The sequence below is a fragment of the Tenrec ecaudatus genome, chromosome 3, assembly GCF_050624435.1.
Source record: "Tenrec ecaudatus isolate mTenEca1 chromosome 3, mTenEca1.hap1, whole genome shotgun sequence".
Classification (NCBI taxonomy): domain Eukaryota; kingdom Metazoa; phylum Chordata; class Mammalia; order Afrosoricida; family Tenrecidae; genus Tenrec; species Tenrec ecaudatus.
The window spans coordinates 209707163-209731577 of record NC_134532.1 but is presented as its reverse complement, the minus strand read 5'-3'; the positions used below and the strand labels follow the sequence as shown (position 1 = coordinate 209731577).

Here is a 24415-nt window from a genome sequence, read left to right as displayed (position 1 = left end):
TGGAAGGCCAGTTGTCAGAAAAAAACTCCAGATCCTGAACCTATGTGGAGACCAAGAAATGCATTTCGGGATCCCACTGTAAACGATAGCCTTTCACAATCCTCAAAACTCAAAGCCAAACTCACTACCGCCCAGTAGATTGCTGGCTTCCAGCCACTCTATTGGACAGAGTACAACTGCCCACTGGGTTGTCTGAGCCTGTAAATCTTCATGGGAGCAGAAAGCCTCATCTTTCTTCTGAGGATTGGCTGGTGGGTTTGAATTGCCAACTGAGCAGTTAGAAGCCCAAGGTATATACTTACCTGGCAGGGGAGATACCATGATCATGAAGGTGGTTTGCCCAGGGCGAGGCTCATCCATTGCACTCTGGATGTGCTGACCCCTGTGATTTCCCCAAATGTAGGAGGAAACTGGACTGCATAATTTGTGGTAGCGGGGGACTCTGCGCTCTCCCTGATTTAAAAAAAAAAATCAGAAGAATCCCAAGGTATAATGTACCAGGCCACCAGTGTGAATAGAAATCGCAGATGGTGTATAACCATCAATAACCCTTCCATGTGTCTCTATGACCTTCTACACAAGTTCACTGCTCCCTAAGCAATGGCTCTCTCTTCCTCCCAGCCTCCCATCCATTATAAACTCTAATAAATGTACACATTGGCCTATTATAAATGTTTCATAGGACTGGGATCATGTAATATTTGTCCTTCTCTGATTGATGGATTTCACTCTGTAAAATATGTTCAAGGTTGGTCAAGGTTGTAGCAAGTATCAGGATTCATTTCTCTTTTAGACTAGGGACCCTGATGGTGGAGGAGATTATATGTTAGGTTATTAACAAGGTCAGCAGTTTGAACCCAGCAGTTGCTCAGTGAGAGGAAAATGAGAATTTCTACTCCACTAGATATTTAGTCTGAGAAAGCCAGTGGGGCAGTTCTATCCTGTCCTTTAGCGTTGCTATGGATCAGCATTAACTCAGCGGCAATGAGGTGTCAGTTTAATATTTCATTGTACAAGGAGGCAGCTTCGAAAGGTCCATGAGAAAATTTTATTTTCTTTTAATTCCATCTTTATCACAAACATGTTTTAAAAAACTCATATGTATTGTCTTGATTATCTAATAGTACTGTAACAGAACCACCACAAGTGGGGAACCTTGAGAAGCAGAAACTTGCTTTCTCTCAGCTTAGAAACCTAGCATGCTGACTCCAGAGAGCATCCTGCCTGTGAGAGCTCAGAAGGAAGGACCTGAAGGGTCCTGATGTGGCTTGACACCTTCCTCCCCCATTACTGCTTCTTTACTTATCCCTGATCTGCTATATATATATATATATTTGATAAGAGTTTGACCTCAAGCACATCTTACACTAATCCTGACTCAACAAAACGATGCATTCCCAAATAGGATCATAATCACAGGGATTGAGGTTAGAACGTACAGCACATCTTCAGAGGGACCAATCCAATCTGTAGCATGTAAGTATCACATTGTGTTCATGGATTCATCGGTTGATGGACATTTCAGTTATGTCTATCTTTCAGGTATGATCAGTAGTGCTGTGATGAACCTTGGACATCTGTGTACATGTGCCACCTTTATAAATAAAATTATATGGGGACACAGCCATCCATTTGTCACTTGTTAATATTTACATCTGATGGTAACTGAATTCACCCTACAGTGATAGATATGGGGGACCATATGCCCAAGCAAACAAATAGGATAGGCTGGCTGGCCCTTCACAGAAAAATGTGTTGACCCCTAACCTATGATATTACAGGCACCATTGGGTAATGGACATCATATCTAATTGCATTTTCTGGTCACCATCAAAAACATTTTTTAGTAAGCCTTAGCCCCACTTTTCAGATAGAGGCTAAGGGAAGTTAAGCAACTGCTTCAGGTCACATAACAAGCAAAAGAATCTGGACTTGATCCAAACGTCACTCGTGGGAGCTGAGACTTGTGCTAAATTGGCATAAGGTTTCGATTAAGGCCAGGCAACGGAGAACACTTGTTAGTGGGAAGGAGCGGCTGGGTGCAGGCATGAAGGCACTGTGTTAGCCGATGAGTCCCGCCAGTAGCAGAGGGAGTGGTGAGGGGACCATTCTGACCTAGTGAGAAAGAATGTTAGGATTCGGGGTCAGAAGCGACCTTCAAGAGCAAGCTAATCAGACCTTGTCATCAAACAGTGGAGGAGTTTGGAGAGCAGAGAAGCAGAGAGATATGCCCACATTCACAAAGCAAGAGTCAAAGTACAAGAAGAAAGACCTTTTTTCCTGACAGCCTGAGTAGCTTCCGGCCCTCCCATCAGACATGCTGCGCTTGTCCTGGGCTGATCACAGCTATGGGCAGCTCTGAAGCCACGCGCCCTTCCATGTTGTTTGGAGTCCTAATCTCTCCCCTTACAAAGGCGGTGTTTATTTTCCCTGTCCTCCCTATGTGACACTGTAGTTTCTGTTTGAGCAGCTGTAGAGGAAAGGACATAGGACTGGGGGCCAGCCAGCAAGCCTTCCTGTTTGTGATCACCTGGACAGGTGACCTTGGACAAGTCCCTTAACCACTCCGATCCCCAATCACCAACTGTGTAAAATGTCAAGGCTGGGATCGACAGTACTTCCATTGCTTTAAGCCCAAGTTTTTTATATTAAATAAAACTTATTATTACTGAAATTGATAAGGGACCAGACAGTTAACCATCCTTTCATGAGATTGGCACTGGCCCAAGCAAATATCAGGAATGTATGATTCAAGTTTATGAACTACAAATTAAAGAGCCCTGGTGGCTAGTGCTATGAGCTACTAATTGCAAGCTTGGTGTTTCAAACCCACCAACCTCTCCTGGGAAAGAAGATAAGGTTATTTGCCTACTTCAAGATTTACCGCCTGGGAACCCCTGTGGAGAAGTTCAACTTCGTCCTGTGAAGTCGCAATGAGTCAGAGTCTACTCAGTGGTAGTGGGTGGATTCGAGCTGTCCTCATCTGTGAATGGAGATCACAGTGATACCTGTTAGAAGGGTGTTGTGGGAGGATCAATCAAGTATGTTCTAATCCAGTCCCTGGAAAGATGCCTGCCCATATAAAGCATTATTTGACCATTCCCTTTATGCTGATGATGGAGATTGAGTGGGAAAACAGGAAAAAGAGATAGTAATTTTACCGGCCAGGCTGGGGTCAGATGGACAGAAGTTGTGAGAAGTGATATCAAAAGGAGGCTGAAACTATCATCAGAGTCAGAAGGGTGAAGACGGAGTGGGAAAGTCCTCCAGGCAATGATAATAAGGCATGTAAAAGCTCAGAGACCAGGGAAGATGGGCTTGGGGGACCTGCAAAGAGTGATGAGAAGTGGGAATGAGGAGGTAAGTCAATGTCTTATCCTGTTTTATGGCCATCACCTCCCATTCTGGAACTAGATCACATCATTTGTGTACACAACCTCATGATAAGCTTGGGGGAATCTCACCCTTGCCTTAGTGGCTGTAATGAATTGAATTATGTTCACACACACACACACACACACACACACAGTATAGGGATATCCTACGCCACGGGACTTGTGAAGAGGGCCATATTTGGAAACAGGGCCTTTAAAAGTGTCAACATTGTTTGAGGAACATCTAAGAAGCCTTGAGGTCAGATCACTATCATCCCCCAACTATGTCCCTGTAGCAGCAACCCTAGGACCAAGATGTTTGGGGAAACCCAAGTTTTCAGTAGATATTAGTACATCCCCCCCCACCCTACCTCACTTCTGTCCAAATGGACATAATAATAGGAATCCTAGGGCCCCTTGAGTGAAGACACCATTAGTTGATTCAGATGAAATATTTATGTTGGATACTCAAAAAGTGCTCTCTCTCTCCTACTCTTTCATTTGGACCTATTGTACTTCTCCATTTAAGAAGTAGTCCTGGTGGCACAGTGGTTGATGTGCTGGGATGTTAACCATAAGGTCAGTGACCTGAATCTACCAGCTAGCTGCTCCTTAGGAGAAAAAAATAAACCCAGATGTCCTGGTCAAGATTACAGCCTCGAAACCCAAAGGGGCCGTACCATTCTACACATCAGAGTTGCTATGAGGCAGAAGGACCTCATGCCCATATATTTGGTTTTAGGTTCTTATAAGAAACTTGTATGTAAGCCAAAGTGCCAAGCTCTAGATTGGGTGATCAGAATATAAAGATGATCCAGCTGGTCCCTCATGGAAGGCCTTATGTGCTAATGAGTAAATGGGGGGAGTGAGAGGGTGAGTACAGAACTGGATGACAGGGCTTGTGGTAGTTATATAATCTGTTGTCAATTTGAGAAAATTAAGAGGAAAGGGGTGGAGTTTATCCTGTCAATCAGGTCTCAGCTTGATGACCTCATTTAGAGGTGCTAAGGGGTAAATAGCTCACTGGAGGCAAGATGCAGACTAACTCCCTGTGAGACATTGCAGCTAACAAGACACACGGAGCTATGGCATTTCCCTGAGCTGGTGAAGCCACATAGAGACCCTGCCAACGCTGAGATACTTACAACACCACTGCATCCCCAAGCCTTCCCACCCACTGGCATGTGAGCTTCCTACATTCAGTGTCATTTGCATGTTTTGTGAGTCTGAAGAGGAATTTGCAGACATATGGGCTAATATAGGACTTATGGACTTGATCTGGACTGGGCTGGGTTGTTTTCTTATGTAGAATTATTCTCCTTAGACACATAGGAGTCTCCCTGAATTTGTTTCTCTAGTCTACCCAGAATAACAATACAATCCTCTTGCAGATGGAACTGTGGATGCTACTGGACACGCTGTGAAAAAGAAGGGAATGAAAGCCAAAAGCAGGACATAGACAGAAAATAAATGCTGAACACTGTGTCCTTTTCTGTGTTTCATATTTCTAAAGATGGCCCTCGGGGGAAGAAGGAACAAGAAAAACAGGAATTGTGAAAATGAAAGAGTAGCTCTTCCCTGAACATACCACCTACCTGTGGTGGTGGCTGGCATGTTGCTGTAATCCCGGACGTTTTGACACTGGTATGCCCAATACCAGCAGGATTCCCCCATGGTGGACACGTTTTAGTTCAGTCTCCAGACAAAGACAAGCCAGAAACAAAGCTGTGGCAGTCAACGGCCAGAAATTAGCCAGTGGAAACCCTATGGATCACAACAGAACTTTGCACGGAAGAGTGCCAGGAGATGGAGTCAAACACACCAACTATGATTACCACGGCAACACACAACTAGGTCATCATGAAAGGTAAACAGATTAGGGATGAAGGAGGTTGCCTCCATTGATGCTGAAACTAAACAAAAATTAGATGATCAGGCCGTAATAAGGGCGTGACAAGAAATCAGGCGCACATTAGACACCAATGGGAAAGATCCAAAGCTGGGCATGTGCAAACAAAGGGTCCCTTAGGCACAGGGAGGTCAACCTGGCCGTGCACACTGAGCACCAGCAACATGATGTCCCCCATGGGCTTGAACTCAGCCACTAAGAACAGCCAGTACCCTCGATCGATCACACTGACCCCCGGCATCAAGTGGGGGTTGGAGGGGATCAGTAGCACAGACTGAGGGTGGGCCCCTCTCTCTTTCAGGTGCGCTCTAGCAGGTTGGAGGGCGGGCTTTCTCCTGGGTGCCCGGTGCCCACACACACACGCTCTCGGAGGGCTCGCCCTCTCTTCTTCCCTTTTCATTTCTGGCACTCCTCTCGGACTCCAGGGTGGACTCCACTTTCCAGCCGTTTTCCGTGTGTGTGTGTGTGTGTGTGTGTGTGTGCGCGCGCGCGCGCGCGCGCGCGCGCATGCTCCTCCGAAGCAGCCATTTTCAGTTGCAAACTTTCCTGCGCCCCCGCCATGTGACCTTGCACAGTTTCCAGGGAGAGCGTGTACGAGCAGACACCGTCTTACCCCAAACGTCCCTTTCCCCCATAAAAGTTACTCGGATGACCAAAATGCTTCCACCACGTGAATTCGTTCCGCAGGAAAACCGTCGCAGAAACCCAGTAAGAGCGGGTACAAGCTGGGCTGCTCGGCCTAAGGCCAGCAGTTCAAGGGGGGGAGAGATGGGGCTTTCTACTCTCACAGGGATGCGCAGTCTCAGAAACTCACCCAGGCCATTCTACCCAGTCCTGGAGGGTAGCGATGAGCCCGCGCTGACTCAAGGGCTATGGGCTCAGGGAGTTCGGCGTGGTGATACAAAAGGACACCATGAGTTGGAACCAACCCAATGGCAATTAGCAACACCATCCCCTGAAAAGGCACCAGCCTACCCCCAACTGACCCACCAACCCACTGACTGCCCATGATGAAAGAAACAACAACAATATTTTTTTTTTCTTTTTAATGCTGGGACATAGGGTTTCTGCGGCTTGGAACAAAATCTGTATTTTAAACAGTTACCGGCAAGTTCTAACCAAGCCTCTTTTCCTTCCTGATATTCAAGCTTCTAGGTTTTTATTGTCCCCAATCGATTTATAGATGTAATAAAAATAAATATGAGATGCAATAAAAATAACTAGGAGATGCCACGGATTTTTCCTGTGGAAGAAAAAGAAAAAAAAATAAGGTGTCAGCAAGTTCCAAATGCATTCAGGATTTTTACTTCTACTTGCAATTTCATGTTGGAAAAATTAAATATATTAAGAATTAGGGCAACTACAATTCTTAGTCATTGCAACAAGGAAACGTTTAAAGCAAGGGGGGAGGGGGAAAGTGTCAGTCTGGAAGCTGCTTCCCCTCCTGGACCTGCCTGACAGGTAAGACTGGTTTTGAACTCTAGAGCTACTGTTTGGGAAGGCAGGCACCCCACAATGAAAAGGGAGACTTGCTCTTACACTTGAGGAAACCAACCCAAAACACCAGCAAATCACAGCTGCCCTCAAGCTGATTCGGACTCCTGGTGACCTGGGACCTGTCAGAATTGAACTGTGTTGGCAGCGCTGGCTTTTCCAGAGACAATTCTTCCTATTTTCTTCCACAGGCCCTCCACCATGTAAACTTCACCAGCCAGCCTGGCAGTTAGCAGCTACCTGGCAAAGACTCTTCAATTGACTTGGACTAGACTCTTGCAGTGCTGAGTTGATTATCTTAGCGACCCTGCAGGACAGGGTCGCACAGCCCCTGTGTGCTTCTGAGGTGGCACCTCTGTCGGAGGAGAAAGCCTAGACAGGAGAAGACCTACTTTCGGCTTTGCAGGCCACCTGCGGCCTCTGTTACCTGCTCATTGGCGTGATGTTTGTTCCGTTTTGTTTGTTAACAACCATTTGAAAAAGTGGTTAGCACGGCAGCCCACAAGCCAGGGTGTGCGGGGGTGGGCACCTGTGCAAAGACAGCTTTTCATTCTTGTTCCTCAATTTCAATCTTAATGGAAATCCTGAGACGTAATCTCTGAAATGTGGCCAAGGTCACACAAGCCGTGAAGTGGGAACAAGACAGCCTCTCTTGAAAAACCCACTCTTATAATTACTCCCATGGTAATGCCTGGTTAAGGGACCCTGCTAGCACAGTGGTTAGTGCTCAGCTGTTAACCAGAAGGTCAGAGGTTCAAACCCATCAAAAGTTTCACAGGAAGAAGATGTAGCAATAGACATGACAGTTTCAGAAACTTGGAGTGGGGGGAGGGGAGGGACATTCTGCTCTGCACTATGGGGTCTCTGAGTTGGGATGGACTGACTCCATAGCAATGGATTTTGCTTGTCTTTGGTTTCCAGGCCTTGCTAATGAGACAATTCAATGGAAGTCCATGTTGTGATTTTTTAGGTGTCCTGAGTCACTTTCAAGTCATCGCATCCTATCTTTATACTGCAAAGCATTGCCCTTTCCTGTACCAGCCTCATTCCCCTGGCTGCATTTGAGCCCACTGTTGTGGCCATTGTGTAGATTCATTAAGGGTCTGCCTCCTTTTCAAGTGACTTTCGACTTTAACGGAGCATGATTGCCGTCCTTCTCCAAGGACTGATACCTCTTGCTACATGTCCAAAGTACTTGAGACTCTGTCTCAGCCTCCTTGCTTCTCAGGGACACTCCAGCTGTGCTTCTTCCAATACTGGTGCTTTACAGCTGTAAATTTCCTCCATCCCGTGCCATCTTAAGTTCCTGTCTCCAAAACAGCCTGTGCCTTCATGTAAATTAGATTTATTTAGCCCAGGAGCTATTAAGTAATCGCTCCCTGTAAAAACAGTTTGGAACCCACATCTGACCATCTCTGACTTCACAAGGTGGAAGGAGAATCAGAGTCCACTTCAGCCCAAAGCCAATACCTCTAAGGTGGAGATCAGACATACCCCTACCCTCCAATCTTCATTAGCAGCCATCCAATATCCCTCCCCCCGCATGCCAATTCTCTGCTGGGGCCATTATCCAATCCAATGGCCACACAGAACTCACAGACAGTGCTCACAACAGTAGGGTTTATTAGGGAAGTTAGCAGGTTCAGGAATTCTTGGGGTACAGCTCTTTCAAAGCTGCTGCACAAAAATGTCCATAGCGCACCCCACTTCCTCATAAGCCTCAGCCTGAAGACGCTAGGCTCTACTTCCTCGATCAGCCTGAAGAAGCTAGGCTCTACTTCCTCGGATCAGCCTGAAGACGCTAGGCTCTACTTCCTTGGATCAGCTTGAAGATGCTAGGCTCTACTTCCTCAGATCAGCAAATGTAGCTCCCTTAATTAAGTGGCCCAGAGGCACCCCCTTTGAAAGTGGGTCTCTTCACACAGGCACTCAGCTTTACTCGCTCCACCCTTGGCAAGCCCATCCATCTGTCTTGAGCTCTTGGTGCTGTGCCACTCCTTGGCATCCTAGCGCTATCATCTGGATTGAGGAGATTTAGGGATCTCTGAGTCCAAATGATATGCTCCACTCCTGACTCTTCTTTTGCGATGGTAGTAACGATGGTTCTTGCTGCTGAGACAGCTCAGTTTATGCCCAGCAGGAGGGGAAAAGTAACCAACCCACAAACACCCTATTTACATGATCCCAACCCATCATTTGGTGAGGTTTACAAAGATTATAGCTAGAAATACTACACCCTCATGCTTCAAGTCCTCATAATTCTTGAATCCAGTGCCTTATATCATATCATGGTTGGTCTACAGAAAAGTCTACTTCAATAAAGTCATTGAGCCAAATATTGAAGTGAGGGAGGCTTCCTTTAAATAGACAGCAGTCATCTGGGGAAAACATAAGAAATCTGAACATGGAGGGAGCTTTCCCTCCCCCAAGTGTCCTGTCTCACGTGTTCTTAACCATGCAATGATGAAGAGTTCCACAGCTTCTCCCTGACAGGGAGGGAGAAGAGGGGGGGTAAGTGAGGGGGGCGGGGGCTTGTGAGAATAGGCCAGGTGTTGAAACCAGGGATCCTGGACAGGTTCTCCAGCGCACAGGCTTTAGAGGGCATTTCCCTCAGACAGAATTAGGGTGGACCGAGACTGGTAGTCTGAGAACTCACAAGTGAAACCAGAGCGGGGCAAAGCAAGGACAGCCGTCCCTGTGCCGTCAGGATTGGTTTGCATTGTCGCTCAGGTTGCCTCTCCATCCTTTTGCCTATCTTCTCACACTTTGCCTCTGCATTTTTTTTTTTAATTCAAAATCTCAAATGCAAGCCAGGTGTCAATGAATCACTCAGCTCATAATTTTCAATGGGTGATTTTCTTTCTGTCTTTTCATTTTTTCTTTCTTTCTTTTTTTTTTAAATGTAGATAAACCAGACCTTTCTTCCGAGAATAAGCTCAACCTTCCAACCTTCTGTCAGCAGTGGGGTGTATTAGCCAAGCCGGGATTGTGAACTACTGGCCATGCCCAAGTCAATGTTTAAAAGGAACAAGAGCAATGTATATATGCAGGTAATTCTTTTGGCATGACATGGTAGCAGCTGATACAGAATTCCCAGAGGCCAAAGAAGGACGTGGGATGTGCTGGCCAAAAGGAAGAAGGTCTCTGATTTAGCGAAGTGCCCTCTGGGATGCTGCTCCTAAATATTAATGTTACTAGGGACCATCCTAAGGAGCCCAGGTGGTATAGTCATTACACATTGGGCTGTGATGCATGGGGTCCGTAGTTCTAAACCATCAGCCACTCCAATGGAGAAAGATGGGGCTTTCTACTCCCATAAAGAGTTACAGTCTCAGAAACTTAAAGGGGCAGTTCTACTCTGTCGCAAAGGGTTGTTATGAGTCAGTTTCTCCATATTGGTGATGAGTTAGATTTTGTTTCATTATGGAACCATTTTTACATCTCTTTTCTAAAGGCTGAGCAGATTCAGTGGGCTCAGGTGGGACCTTCTAAGGCCCTGTCACTATGGTGCTGAGGCTGCTGCTTTGCAGGCCTCACTTGGAACAAAAGAGTTTAACCGGACAAGAGAAAAGTCAAAGGAAATAGAGGAAAGAACTGAGAGGCAAAGGGCATTTATAGAGGTCTAAATACAGGCATGTACATATGTAAATATATGTATATATGATGATGGAGAAATAAATCTATGTGCATATATTTATAGGTTTAGGATTAAGGTAACAGATAGATATTGGGCCTCCACTCAAGTACTCCCTCAATGCAAGAACACTTTGTTCTATTAAACTGGCATTCTATGATGCTCACCTTCCCGACACAATTGCTAAAAACAAAGCAGGTGCATAGCAAATGTGGTGAAGAAAGCTGATAGTGCCTGGATATCAAAGGATATAGCATCTAGGGCCTTAAAGGCTTGAAGGTAAACAACTGGCCATCTAGCTGTGAAGCAACAAAGCCCACATGGAAGAAGTACACCAGCCTGTGTGATCACGAGCTGTCAAAGGGATCAGGTAGGAGTCATCAAAGAACAAAAAATCATATCATTATGAATGATGGGATTGCAGAGTGGGGACCCAAAGCCCATCTGTAGGCAACTGAACATCCCCTTACAGAAGGGAAGTGGAAACATGGGGAATCCAGGACATATGAACCCTTCAGGACCAGTGGTGAGAGTGATGATACCAGGAGGGTGGAGGAAAAGTGGGGTAGAAGGGGGGAACCGATGACAAGGATCTACATATGGCCCCCTCCCTGGGGAATGGTCAACAGAGAAGTGGGTGAGGGGAGACATCGGTCATTATAAGACATGGAAAAATCATGATTTATAAATTTTCAGTGGGGAGGGGGGAAGGGAGGGTAAAAAATTGGGTAGCTAATACCAAGAGCTCAAGTCTAAAGCAAATGTTTTGAGAATGATGATGGCAACAAATGTACAAATGTGCTTGACACAATGGATGTGTGCATGGATTGTGATCAGAGTTGTACAAGCCCCCAATAAAATGATTTAATGAAAGAAAGAAAGAAAGAGCCTCAATCCTCAGGAGGTCATCACACTCATTAAGTGAATGCCAACCCACAGCGATCCTACAGGGCAGGTTAGGGCCCTGTGGGTTTCTGATGTGATAAATCTTTATGAGAGCAGAAAGCATCCTCTTTCGTCCACAGAAAAACTGGCAGAGAGATGCCAGTGTGCTCTTGCGGACTGGGAAGAGTTCTTCCCTGATCATAAGCCCTCACAGCTCCTGGGGTTAGCTGTGCAAAGACAACTAAGAGAAAAGAGGAGGTGAGCATTTCCTCGGGATCGCTGACCGCGCTCATGTCTTTGACAGTCGAGCTTCAGCATGATTTCAGGAATGGCCCTGTCTGCTATGTATAGGACTCCACCAGTCTTTTTTTCCCTTTATTTAAGATCATTTTATTGGAGACTCTTACAGTTGTTGTTATAATCCATACAGCAATTGTATCAGACATATGTGTACATATATTGTCATCATTCTTTTCTAAACATTTACTTTCTTTTTTATTAATCATTTTGTTGGGGGCTCATACAGCTCTTTCAAAATACATGCATATATCCATTGTGTCAAACACATTTGTCCATTTGTTGCCATCATCATTTTCAAAGCAGTTACTTTCTATTGAACCTGTGGGATCAGCTCCTCTTGGCATAATAGTTCAAGTACTCAGTTGCTGACTAAAAGGTCATCAGTTCGAACCCTCCCATGGCTCAATGGGAGAAAGGTTTGCGAGCTGTTCCCACAAAGATGTGAGCCTGGAAAACCAGATGGGACAATAATACCATGCTAAATGAGGTCACTATACAGTCACTAGTTGGAATCCTGGCTAGGCATTGGGTTGCTAACTACAAAGTCAGCAGTTCTAAACCACCAGCCGCTCTTGGGGAGAAAGACGGGGCTCTGTACTCCCATAAACAGTTATAGTCTTGGACACTCCCAGGGTAGTTCTACTCTGCCCTATAGAATCACTGTGAGTCAGCAGAGAGCTTTTTGGTTCCATTATGGTCCATAGGGTCGCTGTAGTTCGAAATCAGCTCGATGGCAGTGAGTTTTGTTTGGGTTTGATGAGAAGTCAGAATTGACTTGACCACAGCTTGACCAATTGATTGACCAATGGCAACCTCTCCCAATCCAAACCAGACCAGTGTGTTCGAGCTGGTTCTGACTTGGGGTCTCCCCATGTGTCAGAGTAGAACAGTGCTTCAGAAGGCTCACCGTGGCTGGTTTTGAGAAGCAAGTCACCAGGAGTTGCTTCTGAGGTGCTTCTGGTTGGATTTGAACCTCCAACTCAAAAGAAGGCTGAGCACTTGCCAGTTTGTGCCACCTAGGTCCCCCAGTCATACAGGTGTCTGAACTCTATTCTCCGAGGTAAAATCCTATTTCCCCAAGACTTCCCACTGGATACTCTTGTTCTAAGGCATTCACTGAATCGAGCTATATAGCTCTATAAATAGATATGAGTTCTATAGTCAAATTAGGAAAGCATTGGCTTGAATCTGAGTCATTAATTATGGACTCTTCAAGTCTATGCAAGGCCAGTGTGAATTGTGGATAATTAGAACATGATCAAGCACACAGCACCCTAACCTTCCTTCACTTCAAGATCCCTTGACTTTCTCTCGCCTGCTCCCTTCCTTCTGCCACAAAGATTTCATAATGTTAATTGCCTTCACAAAATGCTGGAGATAGTGGCTTCTATTATTCTTCTCAGCAAAGATAGTAGGTAGGTAGATAGATAGATGGATGGATGGATGGATGGATGGATGGATGGATAGATAGATAGATAGATAGATAGATAGATAGATAGATAGATAGATAGATAGATAAATGATAGATTTAAAAGCTACTCAATTTTGGTGGAAGACCAGTGAAGTATTCTTATGTCAATGAAAAGGCAGTGCAGTAATAAGCACTCAGTTTCTGAATCAAATTTCAAGCGCACCAGGTGCTCTGCGGGACAAAGAGGTGGTCATCGGCTTCCATAAAGCTTTATGACCTGGATCAGAAAGAGTAGCGCCTGGGATCTTAAAGACTGATCTTCAAACAAGCAGCCATCTAAGTGAGGCATCAACTAAGCTCACATGGAAGAAGGACACAGCCTCTGTGATCCGAGGATTGCAAATACTAAAAGCAGAATCCCAAGAAGGGAATGGTATCAGAGCTTAAGTTGTGAACACCCATAGTCATTTGTAGAAGACAAGGGATGACAGTGGGAACCCAAAATCCTCGTGCAGCATCTCTTTAAATGGATTAGGCCTCTGATGGATCCCCTCTCGCCATAGTCAAGTGGTGTGAGCCACCTTGCCAGCAGTTCAAGGGTATCATAGGATCATGGCAGATGCGGTCAGATTAAAATGTGATACCTGATTATTTGATTTCCCTTTTGACTCATTTTAAATTTGTTTTAGTGTTTAATACTCCTTTTTTTCCCCTTAAGTTACCACGAACCCCCAACCCCGCCCCTCTGGTTTACTATTATGGTTGGTATTTTCCTTTTTGCTCTCTCTGTGTGTTTTCCAGGATATGAGTGAAGCTAAATAGACAGTAATCGGATTCAGAGCATACTGAGCATCCAGGGGTTGGAGGGAAGTGAGGAGCTAAAAATAAATACAAAAGGGAAGAAAATGTTGTGGAACTTATGGTAGAGAGATGATTGTACAACTCTTTCTAATATGATTAAACTATGGTGAATGATATGTCACTAAAACTATATTTAAAAAATAAAAAAAAATAAGTGAGGCAAATTGTTAAGGAAAAACACTGTAGCCGTGGAAACTCAGTGGGCAGTCCTCCCCTGTCCCATAGGATGCTGGGAGTTAGAATTGACCTCTGGTTTGGGTTTCTATGACAATGAGAATTTAACCTGGTTTCTTTCTTTTGCAACAAGCTTTGAAAGCATGCAGAAGGAAAAATTAAAAGAATATTGTGCAAAAATTAAACAAATTGTGATCCCCAACTGAGATTTGTTTTAATTGCTCCATTATAAAAGTTCCTCCCACACACAAAGCTTGTTTTGCCCCAGCAAAGCCAATCGGAAAACATAACAGCCATACTTTTGCTTCTGACGGGAACTTTCAGGGAAATGCTTTGGTGTCATTAGAAATGTCTGTGGGGTGTTACAGAAATGAGCTTACATCATTCTGGGAGATGGGTTACAGAGATGAGCGATAATTCTCCACTGGATGTTCTGTCCCACTGGATGCAGTGCCGACCTCTCCAGCCCTTTCCTTGTGTTAGGCCAGGTTGACTAGAGAAAAAATTCCAGAGACACTCAAATATATGTGAGAGAGAGCTCTTATCAAAAAATAATTTTATATTAAGAAAGTATTCCATCCCAGTCCAGATCAACTCCGTAAGTCTGATATTACCCCATAAGTCCAATACTAGTCCATAAATCCTTCTTCAAACTCATACAATCTCATACAATGATGAAAAAATGTAGGAAGATCACAGTCTGATGGGTGCAAAGTCTTGTGGATCCAATCCCGGTGGAAGCTTCTCAGTAATGGCAGGTCTCAGCCCCAGGGCTAGCCAACAGGAAGGTGAAGCAGAGAGAGATAGAGAGAGGTTCTCAGAAAACAAAGGCAGAGAAAGAAGTTTCCTGAATCCTCAGGAGAAAGCCATGCCCACAAGGAGGCATCATCAGGCCATGACCTGATTTACAGGCTAAACCCCACCCCTTCACTCTTAATAATACCCTCAAGTTGCCACAAGATTATGTGACTACCACACCCCTGCACTGGCCAATAGCTGTGGTGGCCGTGGCAAAGTGTCAGCTGAATCTGAGCCTCCTGGGTTCTCCTTTCTTTGGGATCTTATCACAGCATGGAAATAAAGCTAGGGTGGTCTCCTAGAAGGGTCCCTGGGTGGTGCAAGGTGTTAATGTGCTCAGCTGCTCATGAAAAGGTTGGAGGGTTGAGTGCACTCAGGAAGTAAGGCTTGGCAATCTACTCTTGCAAATGCATTGTCTTCTCTGACACAGGTGGGGGTGGCAGGCACCATGAGTCAGAATCAACTCTGATTGTTTGTGTTTGAGTGTTGTTCTCGAGTGTTGTTCTCCTGAGAGATGAGAGACCATGATAGGGGAAAGTCCATTCTGTTCATCATGGAACATGGAGACCAGCCAGCCTGTGGACACCCAAAGAGACCAGACGTCCTAGTGGAAGATATGTATGACAGTCCTATCCGGACCAGTGGCCCAAAGAACCTTCAAGCCAACCCAGAGGCAAATTAGCAGTAATCATTTTTCCCATTAAAAATGGAACAACTTGTCATGAAATATATATGTATAAAATTTTCAAGTCATGTGAAATAACAAAATAACTATGAGTAAAAGAAAAATGAGCAGATCAAATGTGGTTGTTTTAAGGTAGCAAGACAAATGAATTATTGATAGTTTTCTTAATTTTTCTCAACTTCTGCACCCCCAACTTTTCTCAAGTGAGTATGCATTGCTGTTCTCAGGTTTGCATCTTATAAAAATGGTTCCTTTAAAAATCTTCAAAAGTCATGTCGAGTATTGGCAGTACAGCGGGGAAGGGGAGCGGCGCAGCTGTAAATGGTGAGTGTGCTTGGCGACTTACGGGATGCTTGGAAGCTCAAATGCACCCAGATGTGCGTGGGTTAGGCCAGGGTGACTAGAGAAACTAATCCAATGATGCTCGTCTACACACAAGAATGAGTTTTATATCAAGAGACAATTATAAAGGAAGAAAACATCCCAACCCACTGCAACTCAACTCTCTCTTCAGACTCATGCGTCCACACGCAATGAGGCAGCATGCAGGACGATCACAGGCCGATGAGTGCAGAGTGAACCCAAGGTTGATGCAAACAGGGCAGGGCATGGGCAGCTCGTAGAGCAGTAGCAGAGCCCCAGCAGGCAGGAAGGCAAAGGGCAGAGAGAGAAGGAGGCTCCCAGGGCCCTCCTTATGAGAACTTTACCCCCTTAAGGAAGCACCATCAGCTGCAACCTGAATGACAGGTTGGATTCTACCCCTACAGTTCCATACATCTTCAAGTTGGCATAAAATCATCTTCCACAGTGCCTAAGAAGAGAGACCTGGCTAACAACTTCTGAAAAAGTAACCACTGAGTACAATTCTACTCTGACCAGTGGGAGGGATCATATGAGTCAGAAACACCTCAATGGCAATTTGTATCTTCCTGCTACTCCAGTCTCCAATCTGACCCAAGACCAAAGGCAGGGACTTTAGAACGCATAAACGACCTTACAAGAAGTTGTGATTTTTGTGATAGAGTACAGGCCATCATCATTCTCAAAGGTGCTAAAACGATCTCACTCTGTTCTAAATGGTGTCGGGGTTTCTTTTTGACATTTTTGTTTCGATCGGCGGTAAGAATGTAACTCTCCAGCATAAAATGCTAATGAAATAAGCACCTGAGTCCGCATGCGCCAGGATCCTCGCGCGTCAGTACACAGAGCAGCAGTGTGACCAATGTATTTCCCACCTCCCCCGCCCCCGCCTCCTGCAGTCGCTTCTCACCCTCCATCAGGATGAACGTCCATCCTCAATGGCGGCTTTGTCAACAGCAAACGTGGATCAGTCCCTGGACGGGTTACAGAGAGCCCGCAAACAAGGAGCGCATTCTCTCCTGCTCGCCATGAAAAGTTGCTTTATGGCGGAGAAAGCAAGTCCTTCTTTGAAAGCACGGCTAACATTCAGAAGGATGATTCGCACTAGCTGTAAATTGCATAAGAAATTAAAGCAGATTAAAGCCTCAGCGAGTTACACCTCTCATCTGCACACCCTCCTGAGGGTGAGCAGCCCGTTTTATTCGCCCCGTTGCATAAGTGGAAAAACCAGGACAGAAGTGTGAAATGAAGCGCGTGTGCTAGCTTGATTTCTCTTGGTTGCAAACATTACATTACAGGGGGATAAAAAGTCTGCATGTGGGGGGTGAGGGGGGGAGATGAAGCATATGGGACAGTGCAAGGCTGTAACAGAAAAGGTAAATGATATGGTTCTCAAAGGATGACTAAGGAAACCAGGCAGCTTCAAGGCCCTAAGATCCAGGGACGAGAGGAATGTCAGTATAGAGAACTGGTGCCCCAGTGAAGCCGCGCCAGCCATTGCTCACTCCTGTGTAAGTCTCTGCATGGCACAAATGTGAACATGCCTGGTCGTTAGCAGAGGTGCCTCAGAAGAAAGACCTGGCTCTGTGTGTGTCTGAAAAAGCAGCCTTTGAAAAGCCCCCACGGAACACTGTCCTACTCTGACACCCAGGTGTCACCTGATCTGAAATTGAGTCAGTGGTAACTGGTGGTTTGGCTCACCAGAGAAGGAAATTATGGACAAGGAGCACCCAATTGACTTAACTAATGTCACAGGATAAGCCCTTGGCCAAGGCAGGAACCCATCCAGGGTGAGTGGTACTTCCCAAAGGGAAACTGAAGAGGAAGACAACAGATGCCGCACAAACCAAACACCGAACCCCGTTCCCATTCACAGCAGCCCGTGGGGTGCACCGTTCAGTCTCTGAGGCTGTGGACAGTTAGCGGAGCAGACAGCTGCGTCGTTCTCCCTGGAGCTGCTGCTGGGTTAGAACAGCTGACCTTCTAGTTAGTAGACCAACTCTGCATTAAAAATGTTTGATCGGTTTTATTGACATATAACATACAATTTAGTGGTTGAAACATATTTTTTAAAGTTGTATAATCATTACCACACGTTTAGAACATTTTCTTCATTCTCGTGCGTGTTATTATTGGATGCCATTCTCTCTCCAATGATCCTGCCACAACCCTAAGAAATAATTAATTCTGTCACTATCTCTATAGATGGATTTCAAAAAGAGCAAAACATACCCCCAAAATCCAACAAAAATTAAATGCTCAGGAGCGAACAACCTCTGTCAAAAAGAATGAAAACTAGAAATTTTTAAAAAGTCAAAAGGAAGAAAAAGTGATAGGGTGTTAAATGTGAACATAACTATATCTGTATCAGTCCACTTTCCAATGCATTCTGTCTGACAGCAGGGCTACACGTCTCCCATCCATGCACCAGAAGCAGCCCCACTTTACACACCAGACCTCCTTGGATGCCTGAAAAATTCACACCCATAGAAAATCTATGGCTGGCAGGGGAGATACCATGGTCACGAAGGTGGTTTTCCCAGGGCGAGGCTCACCCATTGCACTCCGGATGTGCTGACCCCTGCGACTTCCCCAATTGTGGGAAACTCGACTGCAGAATTTGTGGTAGAGGGGGACTGCATTCCCGCTCTCCCATGAAAAAAAAAAAAAAGAAAGAAAATCTATGGCTGTAATAGGATGCGTGAAAAACTCTTTTAAATGTCTTCTTGTCTGTACTTCTGCCCTTCCAAACACCAGACAGGGGCTCCTGGACACCAGAGAGAGAGGTTTGCTAGTCTACCCCCTCCCTGGCCTAGCACAGAGGAGATTGGCTGATGAATGCGTGGACTACGTGATACCTGCAAAGTCAAGGGCACCTTTCTCTGCTTTCTCACAAGTATTTTCCCTTTTCAACATGCCTGGCCACTTCTTCAGTGTCCAGTGGACAAGAGACGTGTGTGTGTGTGCATGTGTGTGTGTCCACTTGTCTCCTAGTCCCTGAAGAAGCACATTCTGAGGGGTACATTCATGACTGAGCCTTGCATTGCCTTCCCAGAATTCCTCACAGCTTCAAAACGGATGCTTCTGCTGCTGCTCTTCTTAGCTCTTCAAAGAGAGCGGTGTTTGTACAGATACAGAGGATTGTTCTAAGGATTCACGGAGAGAGTGTCTGTAAAGAACCTGTAATAAATCCCACATGGAAGTCTCTCACTCTCTGCTATAAGGTCCGTTCCTACTCATAGTCACCATTAAGACACAGTGGAACTTCCTTAGGGTAAATATATTTGGGAGTAGACAGCCTCATCTCTGCACCTCAGAGTGGCTGATAGTTTTGAAAGGCCAACCTTGAGCTGTAATGTGTAGCCCACTATGCCACGAGGGTTCCTTAGCCTGCCACTGAGTTGATCCCAACTCCAAGAGGCCCTCTAGGACATGGTAGAACTGCCCCCTGTGGATTGCTGAGACGGTAGCTTCTTATGGAAGGAGAAGTCTCATCTTTCTCCAATGGAACAGTTGGCTCCAAACTGTCGATCTCTTAGTTAGCAGTCCAAGATGTAAATACTACATCACCACGCAACAGGAAGTACTATTTATCTCTTAGCTACTGTCATTATCACCAGTACCACCATCATCATTTTCTATGCAGCACTGTATATGACATATCAAATCACCCCTTTGATTCTGGTATTGTACCAGTAGAGCCACCGTATGAATCAGTATTGGCCTTCTCATCTAATACATAAAAAACAATAATAGCCCAAGGTCTACCAGTTACTACTAGTTGATTTGTCTCATTATTTGTCTTTAAAGTCTGTGTTCTTTTCATCGTATCAGGTCGTCTCCCAGAAAAAAGAAAGAAAGACGCTTAGTTAAAAGTGTTCAGTCTGCAGCAGTGGGCTTCCTAGTCCATGGGAGGAAATGCCCCTCCTGGTCACCCAGAACTCACCTTGAGTGGGACACTTCTGGGAAGACCTGGGATAGATACAAGCGCTCCCCCTCCTAAACTCTGAGTTTCCTGAGTTGAGAGAGAGACAGCCGCAGCACCAAGTATGATTCCTACCACTTGACGAAGGTCAAAGTATATGCATTTAAGTCTGGATGCTCTCCAGGAGAGAAATCAGGGATAGGGACTATTCTGCAACACACTGCTGTCGGGGCCCTTTGGAGAGTCATATTTGTGTTTTCTGTTCCCATCTGGCTATGTCTGTTTCCTTCTTCTTCCCTTTAAAGAAGGAACTCATCTGTATGTGGCTTGTTAAATTCTGATCTCGCTTTCTAAGTCCCCTCCCTAACCTGGGATCATTTATCATCTCCACCCATCCTCACTCTTTCCAAACATGTTCCTGCTCCTAAAATTCCCAATTGGGCTCTGTGTGTGTGTGCATTTTATTTATTTTATTTATCTAATTTTATTTTTTTGCATGCATACATTGTGAAACCTAGTTTCTACATGTACAGTCCAGCGATACTTATTCCAATCCCCAAGCTGTACAATAATTTACACCCTCTCTCAGTACTCATTGCCCAATAAGGTCTCTCTCTATGGCCAGATCAACCCAGCCAGGCAGTTTAAAGTCATCGCCTTCCTCTCCCTCACACTTCTTCACCATCTACATTTCAAGGCCTGCCAATTTATTTCAAGTGAATCGATGGTAGTGGATTATTTATATTCCATCCCTATTCCCTATTCCAATCTTGTGAGATCACCATCGTCTCTACTTTGTACTTCTGTGACAGCCCTTTCATCTTGGATTCTTTAAATCCATGGTCTACTGATCCAGAGGGGTATGTGGAAGGAGAGATGGATCAGCCATTCATCAAACTGATTTCCCTTTTCTCTGAGGCAACTGCTGGGCTATATCTTTCCGTCTCTTTTATAGTCTTTTGTGGTCAGACAACTGAGTAGGTTGATTTTCTGGACAGTGGCGTATGTATGCAAGTGGCGACCCAGAGTCCCTTGCCTCATCCTTAACCCACAGTTTGCCCAGTTCTCTTGTTTCTGTCCACGGCCTGCTGACTGGATGCCCATGCCCAAGGCAACTCTGAAAGCCTTGTGTTGAAAACCACAGAAGCTGGTGTCACCCTAGGACTCGGAATTACTTCACTGAGCACATCTCCTGCTGGTAACAGATTATACACTACTGAGAAATAGTGTTTTGCTAAAATCACCGAGGTTTCAGGATTTATCTGTCATAACAGCTACCAATACATTAATTAATACGATTCACAGCGTAAATTTGAGCTGCTGAAAATCCTCCAATTTCAGCCCATCATCCTTAGGATCAAGTCCCGCGTTTTCTAGATCTTTCCCAACCCTGAAATCTTTTCTCCCACATTCACTTTCCAGTACGACCTAATTACTTGTAAATCCCCTCCCAAGCCAGGAGCATGCACATCCCATCATTCTTGCCTCTGCGGTTTCCTTGGCCTCGGGACCACCATCAGCCTCTTCCTTTAAGAGCTAGTTCATTTCACCTTCAAAAAATCAGTCCACCAACCTTTATTCCTAGAAACTCATCCTGCTTCCTTCACGTTGGGCTAAGCTCCCCAGCCCCTCAGTACTGACCAAATTAAGCACATTGGGCTGCAGTTTCCGATTAGGTGGCCATCTGTTCCACCCCACTAGCCTGCAAGGGAGCACCAAAGGGGGGGAAGGGCTAGTTCATGAGTCACCCATCATTCTATTCCCAGATCCAAGCGTCAGACCACTTCCAGGAATGTAGGTGAGACTGGAACCTCCCTCCCATCAATGGAGTCTTTTGCATAGCCAGCGGTCTGTTCCTTTCGTTCCCTGGACCTCCCTACTCTGTAGAGGGCTCCAAGAAGCCCGTATTCATCCGAGAAGTCCAGCCTGCGTGCTGTTTCCACAGGCTCCCTCTCTCCTTTGGATTCGACACTAGACCTTATGCTATCCAAGGAACTGACAGACAGGGGAGCAGGGTGGTAATTAAGTCCTTGATGCCCAGTGATCGACGTGAAAGCTGTTGTAAGTCTCTACTCTTAGGCACTCGTGGCTGGACTGGGAAAGCAGATGATGAAATAGACAACCAGATAACCAGGGTCCATGGTCCAGTGAAGTGCAGGGAGGGCTGGACTCGAAGGAAGTCCCACGTGTAAGCTAAATGCCCAGAGTGGGCACCTTGCCCAGCCTAGAAAATCAAGAGAGGTAGCAGCAGAGCCATGACCTACAGAACCAGCAGGGGGTCTGGCGAAGAAGGAAGGCAAGGTGGGAGTGAAGAAGGATACTGAATTCCACCCACCTCCCTCCATTTAAGTCATAAAACTCTTCTTCCTCTTGTTAAATGGAGGTTAAAGGGAAGTCATGAAAGATTTTAGCGTGAGAGTGATGTGCTGATGGGCCAGCCTGGAGGGAAGCCAACCGGAGCAGGAGAACCAGTTTAGGGGCTCAGCATTGGTTTCCCTCTAGGGAAAGCTGCCATGGCATGCTGACTCAGCCACAAGGAGCCCCTCCTTTCATGAGCAGCTTAATGAGCTTCATGTGATCTCAGGCGCAAGCTTTGTTAAGAGTTGGACTACGGGTACCCCCTGGAGTGACTGTTCTTTAGGGTGAGACCAAGGCGAAAGCAGTCGTGTTCCAGTGGCAAAAAAAAAAAAATCTTGGCTTTTGTGCTTGAGTAGGAGTCTTGGTGGCACAGTGGTTAAGCACTGGGCTGCTAACTGCAAGGTGAGCATATCGAAACCACCAGCTGCTCCATGGGAGAAAGACAGGGTTTCAGTCTCTGAAACCTACATGGGGAGTTCTACCCTGTCTCCCAGGGTCACTGTAAGTTTGGATCAACATCAGTTGGGTGCCAGATATCTGAGTGTAATTCCTGACCAGTCAGGAGAGCTACCACTTATCTGTCGGAGCAGGCTCATGTGCAGCGGTGATGCTCGAGATTTCAGCCTGGGATACCAGGAGGACAGGCAGCTGAATATCAAATGTTTTCAGAAACCCCTGTGGATCCCTACAGTCTGCTCGGAAACCAACCGTGAGCATCGCACAGGACTCAGTAGGACTTCGTTCCACTGTACATGGGGTTGGTGGCTCATGTGACAGCAGCTAAGAGCAACCAAGACGTTTGCTGTTTCAAACCACCTGTGGCTCCATGGGGGAAAGACTTGGCAAGCTGCTCCGGTGGAGATCACAGCCTTGAAGAGCTTCTGGACTGTTCTAGTCCATCCCACAGGCTTCCTAGGAGCTGACATCCACTGACAGCACCCATCAGCAACAGGAAGGAGGAAGCAATCCCTGAAAGGAGCATGCGCATAAAGTGATGGTGTTGCCCTGGACTAAAGGGCAAATCAGCCTGAGGTTCCCAGCGGTAGGTCCAGCTCTATAGAGCCATGGCATTCCTTGCCCTGGAATGGTTGTCCAAAGCCAGAGTAAATCACAATCCTTTTTCATCTGGGGAGAGGGGAGGGTAAGAGGGTTTGAGTCACAGTGGAGGGACTTACTAGTGTGGGACTTGAGAAAGGTCTGTAGTCTCCAGTTGCAGGCTCATCTCCTTTAAGGCTTTGAGCTAAACCCATTGTTGTGCAGTTGGTTTCACCTCATCACAAGCCTATATATTGAGCTGAGCCAATGGTCACAGTAAGTAACGGAAGCCAACTGTAAGTCGAGGGTCTTTTATTCATGAGACCAGAGACCTAGAGGGAAAAGAGGGGGGGAAATTAGGTCAGCGATATGGCTGGGGAACTAGACCTCTAGGTCAGGGATGTGGCTGGTCCCAGGAACCAGACTCTTGGCAACTTTAGAAAAAAAATAATAAGGAATCAAAAGCCGTGTTTTGTTTTCTCTGAGGTAGTATCATGGCATTGCAGGAAGTCTATTGTTTGAAATGCACAGATAAACATCAATAGACGGCAACAGAATATGTTTTCTTTTAGTAGACACAAGTCAAAGATGGCGACTTCAACCCCAAGTTTACCAGAAGGTACTCTGACGAGGCGAGAGTGAAAGCAGGTTATTTCATGGGGACCAGCAGGATGCCCTCCAGACAGTCATTTTAATTCTCCAAAAGAGCCCAGTACTCAAAGCAAAATGGTCTTGAGCCTCTTGACATGAAGATGGCTTTTGGGAAAAACAATTCTTTACAAGCTCAAGGTTCATAAGGACACTTGAGGGTAGATGGTCTGAGTAGATCATTCCAACTCCAACTCCATGGACCGAGAAATCTGGATTCCAAGTGAATGGAAGCTTTCTCTTTGTATGGGTGATCTTTGGGGCCAGAATAAGTCTGTGTTAGACTTCCGACACTGGTCCTCTTTAACTGCTAGATCCCGAGCAGCTTCCTAAATATCTATTTTGTTCCCTCATCTGTCAGTCAGAGTTTAAGTAAGGGTAATGGTGGGCATTCATATTTATTGTAAGGCTACTGTGCACCTGGCCTTGAACTTGGTGCTTTGCTTACATCATCTCAACTCACTCCATGCCCACTCTGTGGTTGATTTAGGGTTTCTGGAGGATTCAACAAAATCATCCAGTGAAAGGGCATCGCACAATATAAGGACTTAACGAATATATTTT

At 45.7% G+C, this 24415-nt stretch overlaps 2 non-coding genes across 2 annotated transcripts; both read left to right on the top strand.

Annotated features, from left to right (window-relative positions):
* Window positions 1-294: 294 nt before the first annotated feature.
* On the top strand, window positions 295-457 carry LOC142443814 (U1 spliceosomal RNA). Its single transcript, XR_012783561.1, has one exon. It is a non-coding gene; the product is annotated as a U1 spliceosomal RNA (small nuclear RNA).
* Window positions 458-18378: 17921 nt separating this feature from the next.
* On the top strand, window positions 18379-18542 carry LOC142443825 (U1 spliceosomal RNA). The gene has a single exon (XR_012783570.1). It is a non-coding gene; the product is annotated as a U1 spliceosomal RNA (small nuclear RNA).
* The last annotated feature ends 5873 nt before the right edge of the window (window positions 18543-24415 follow it).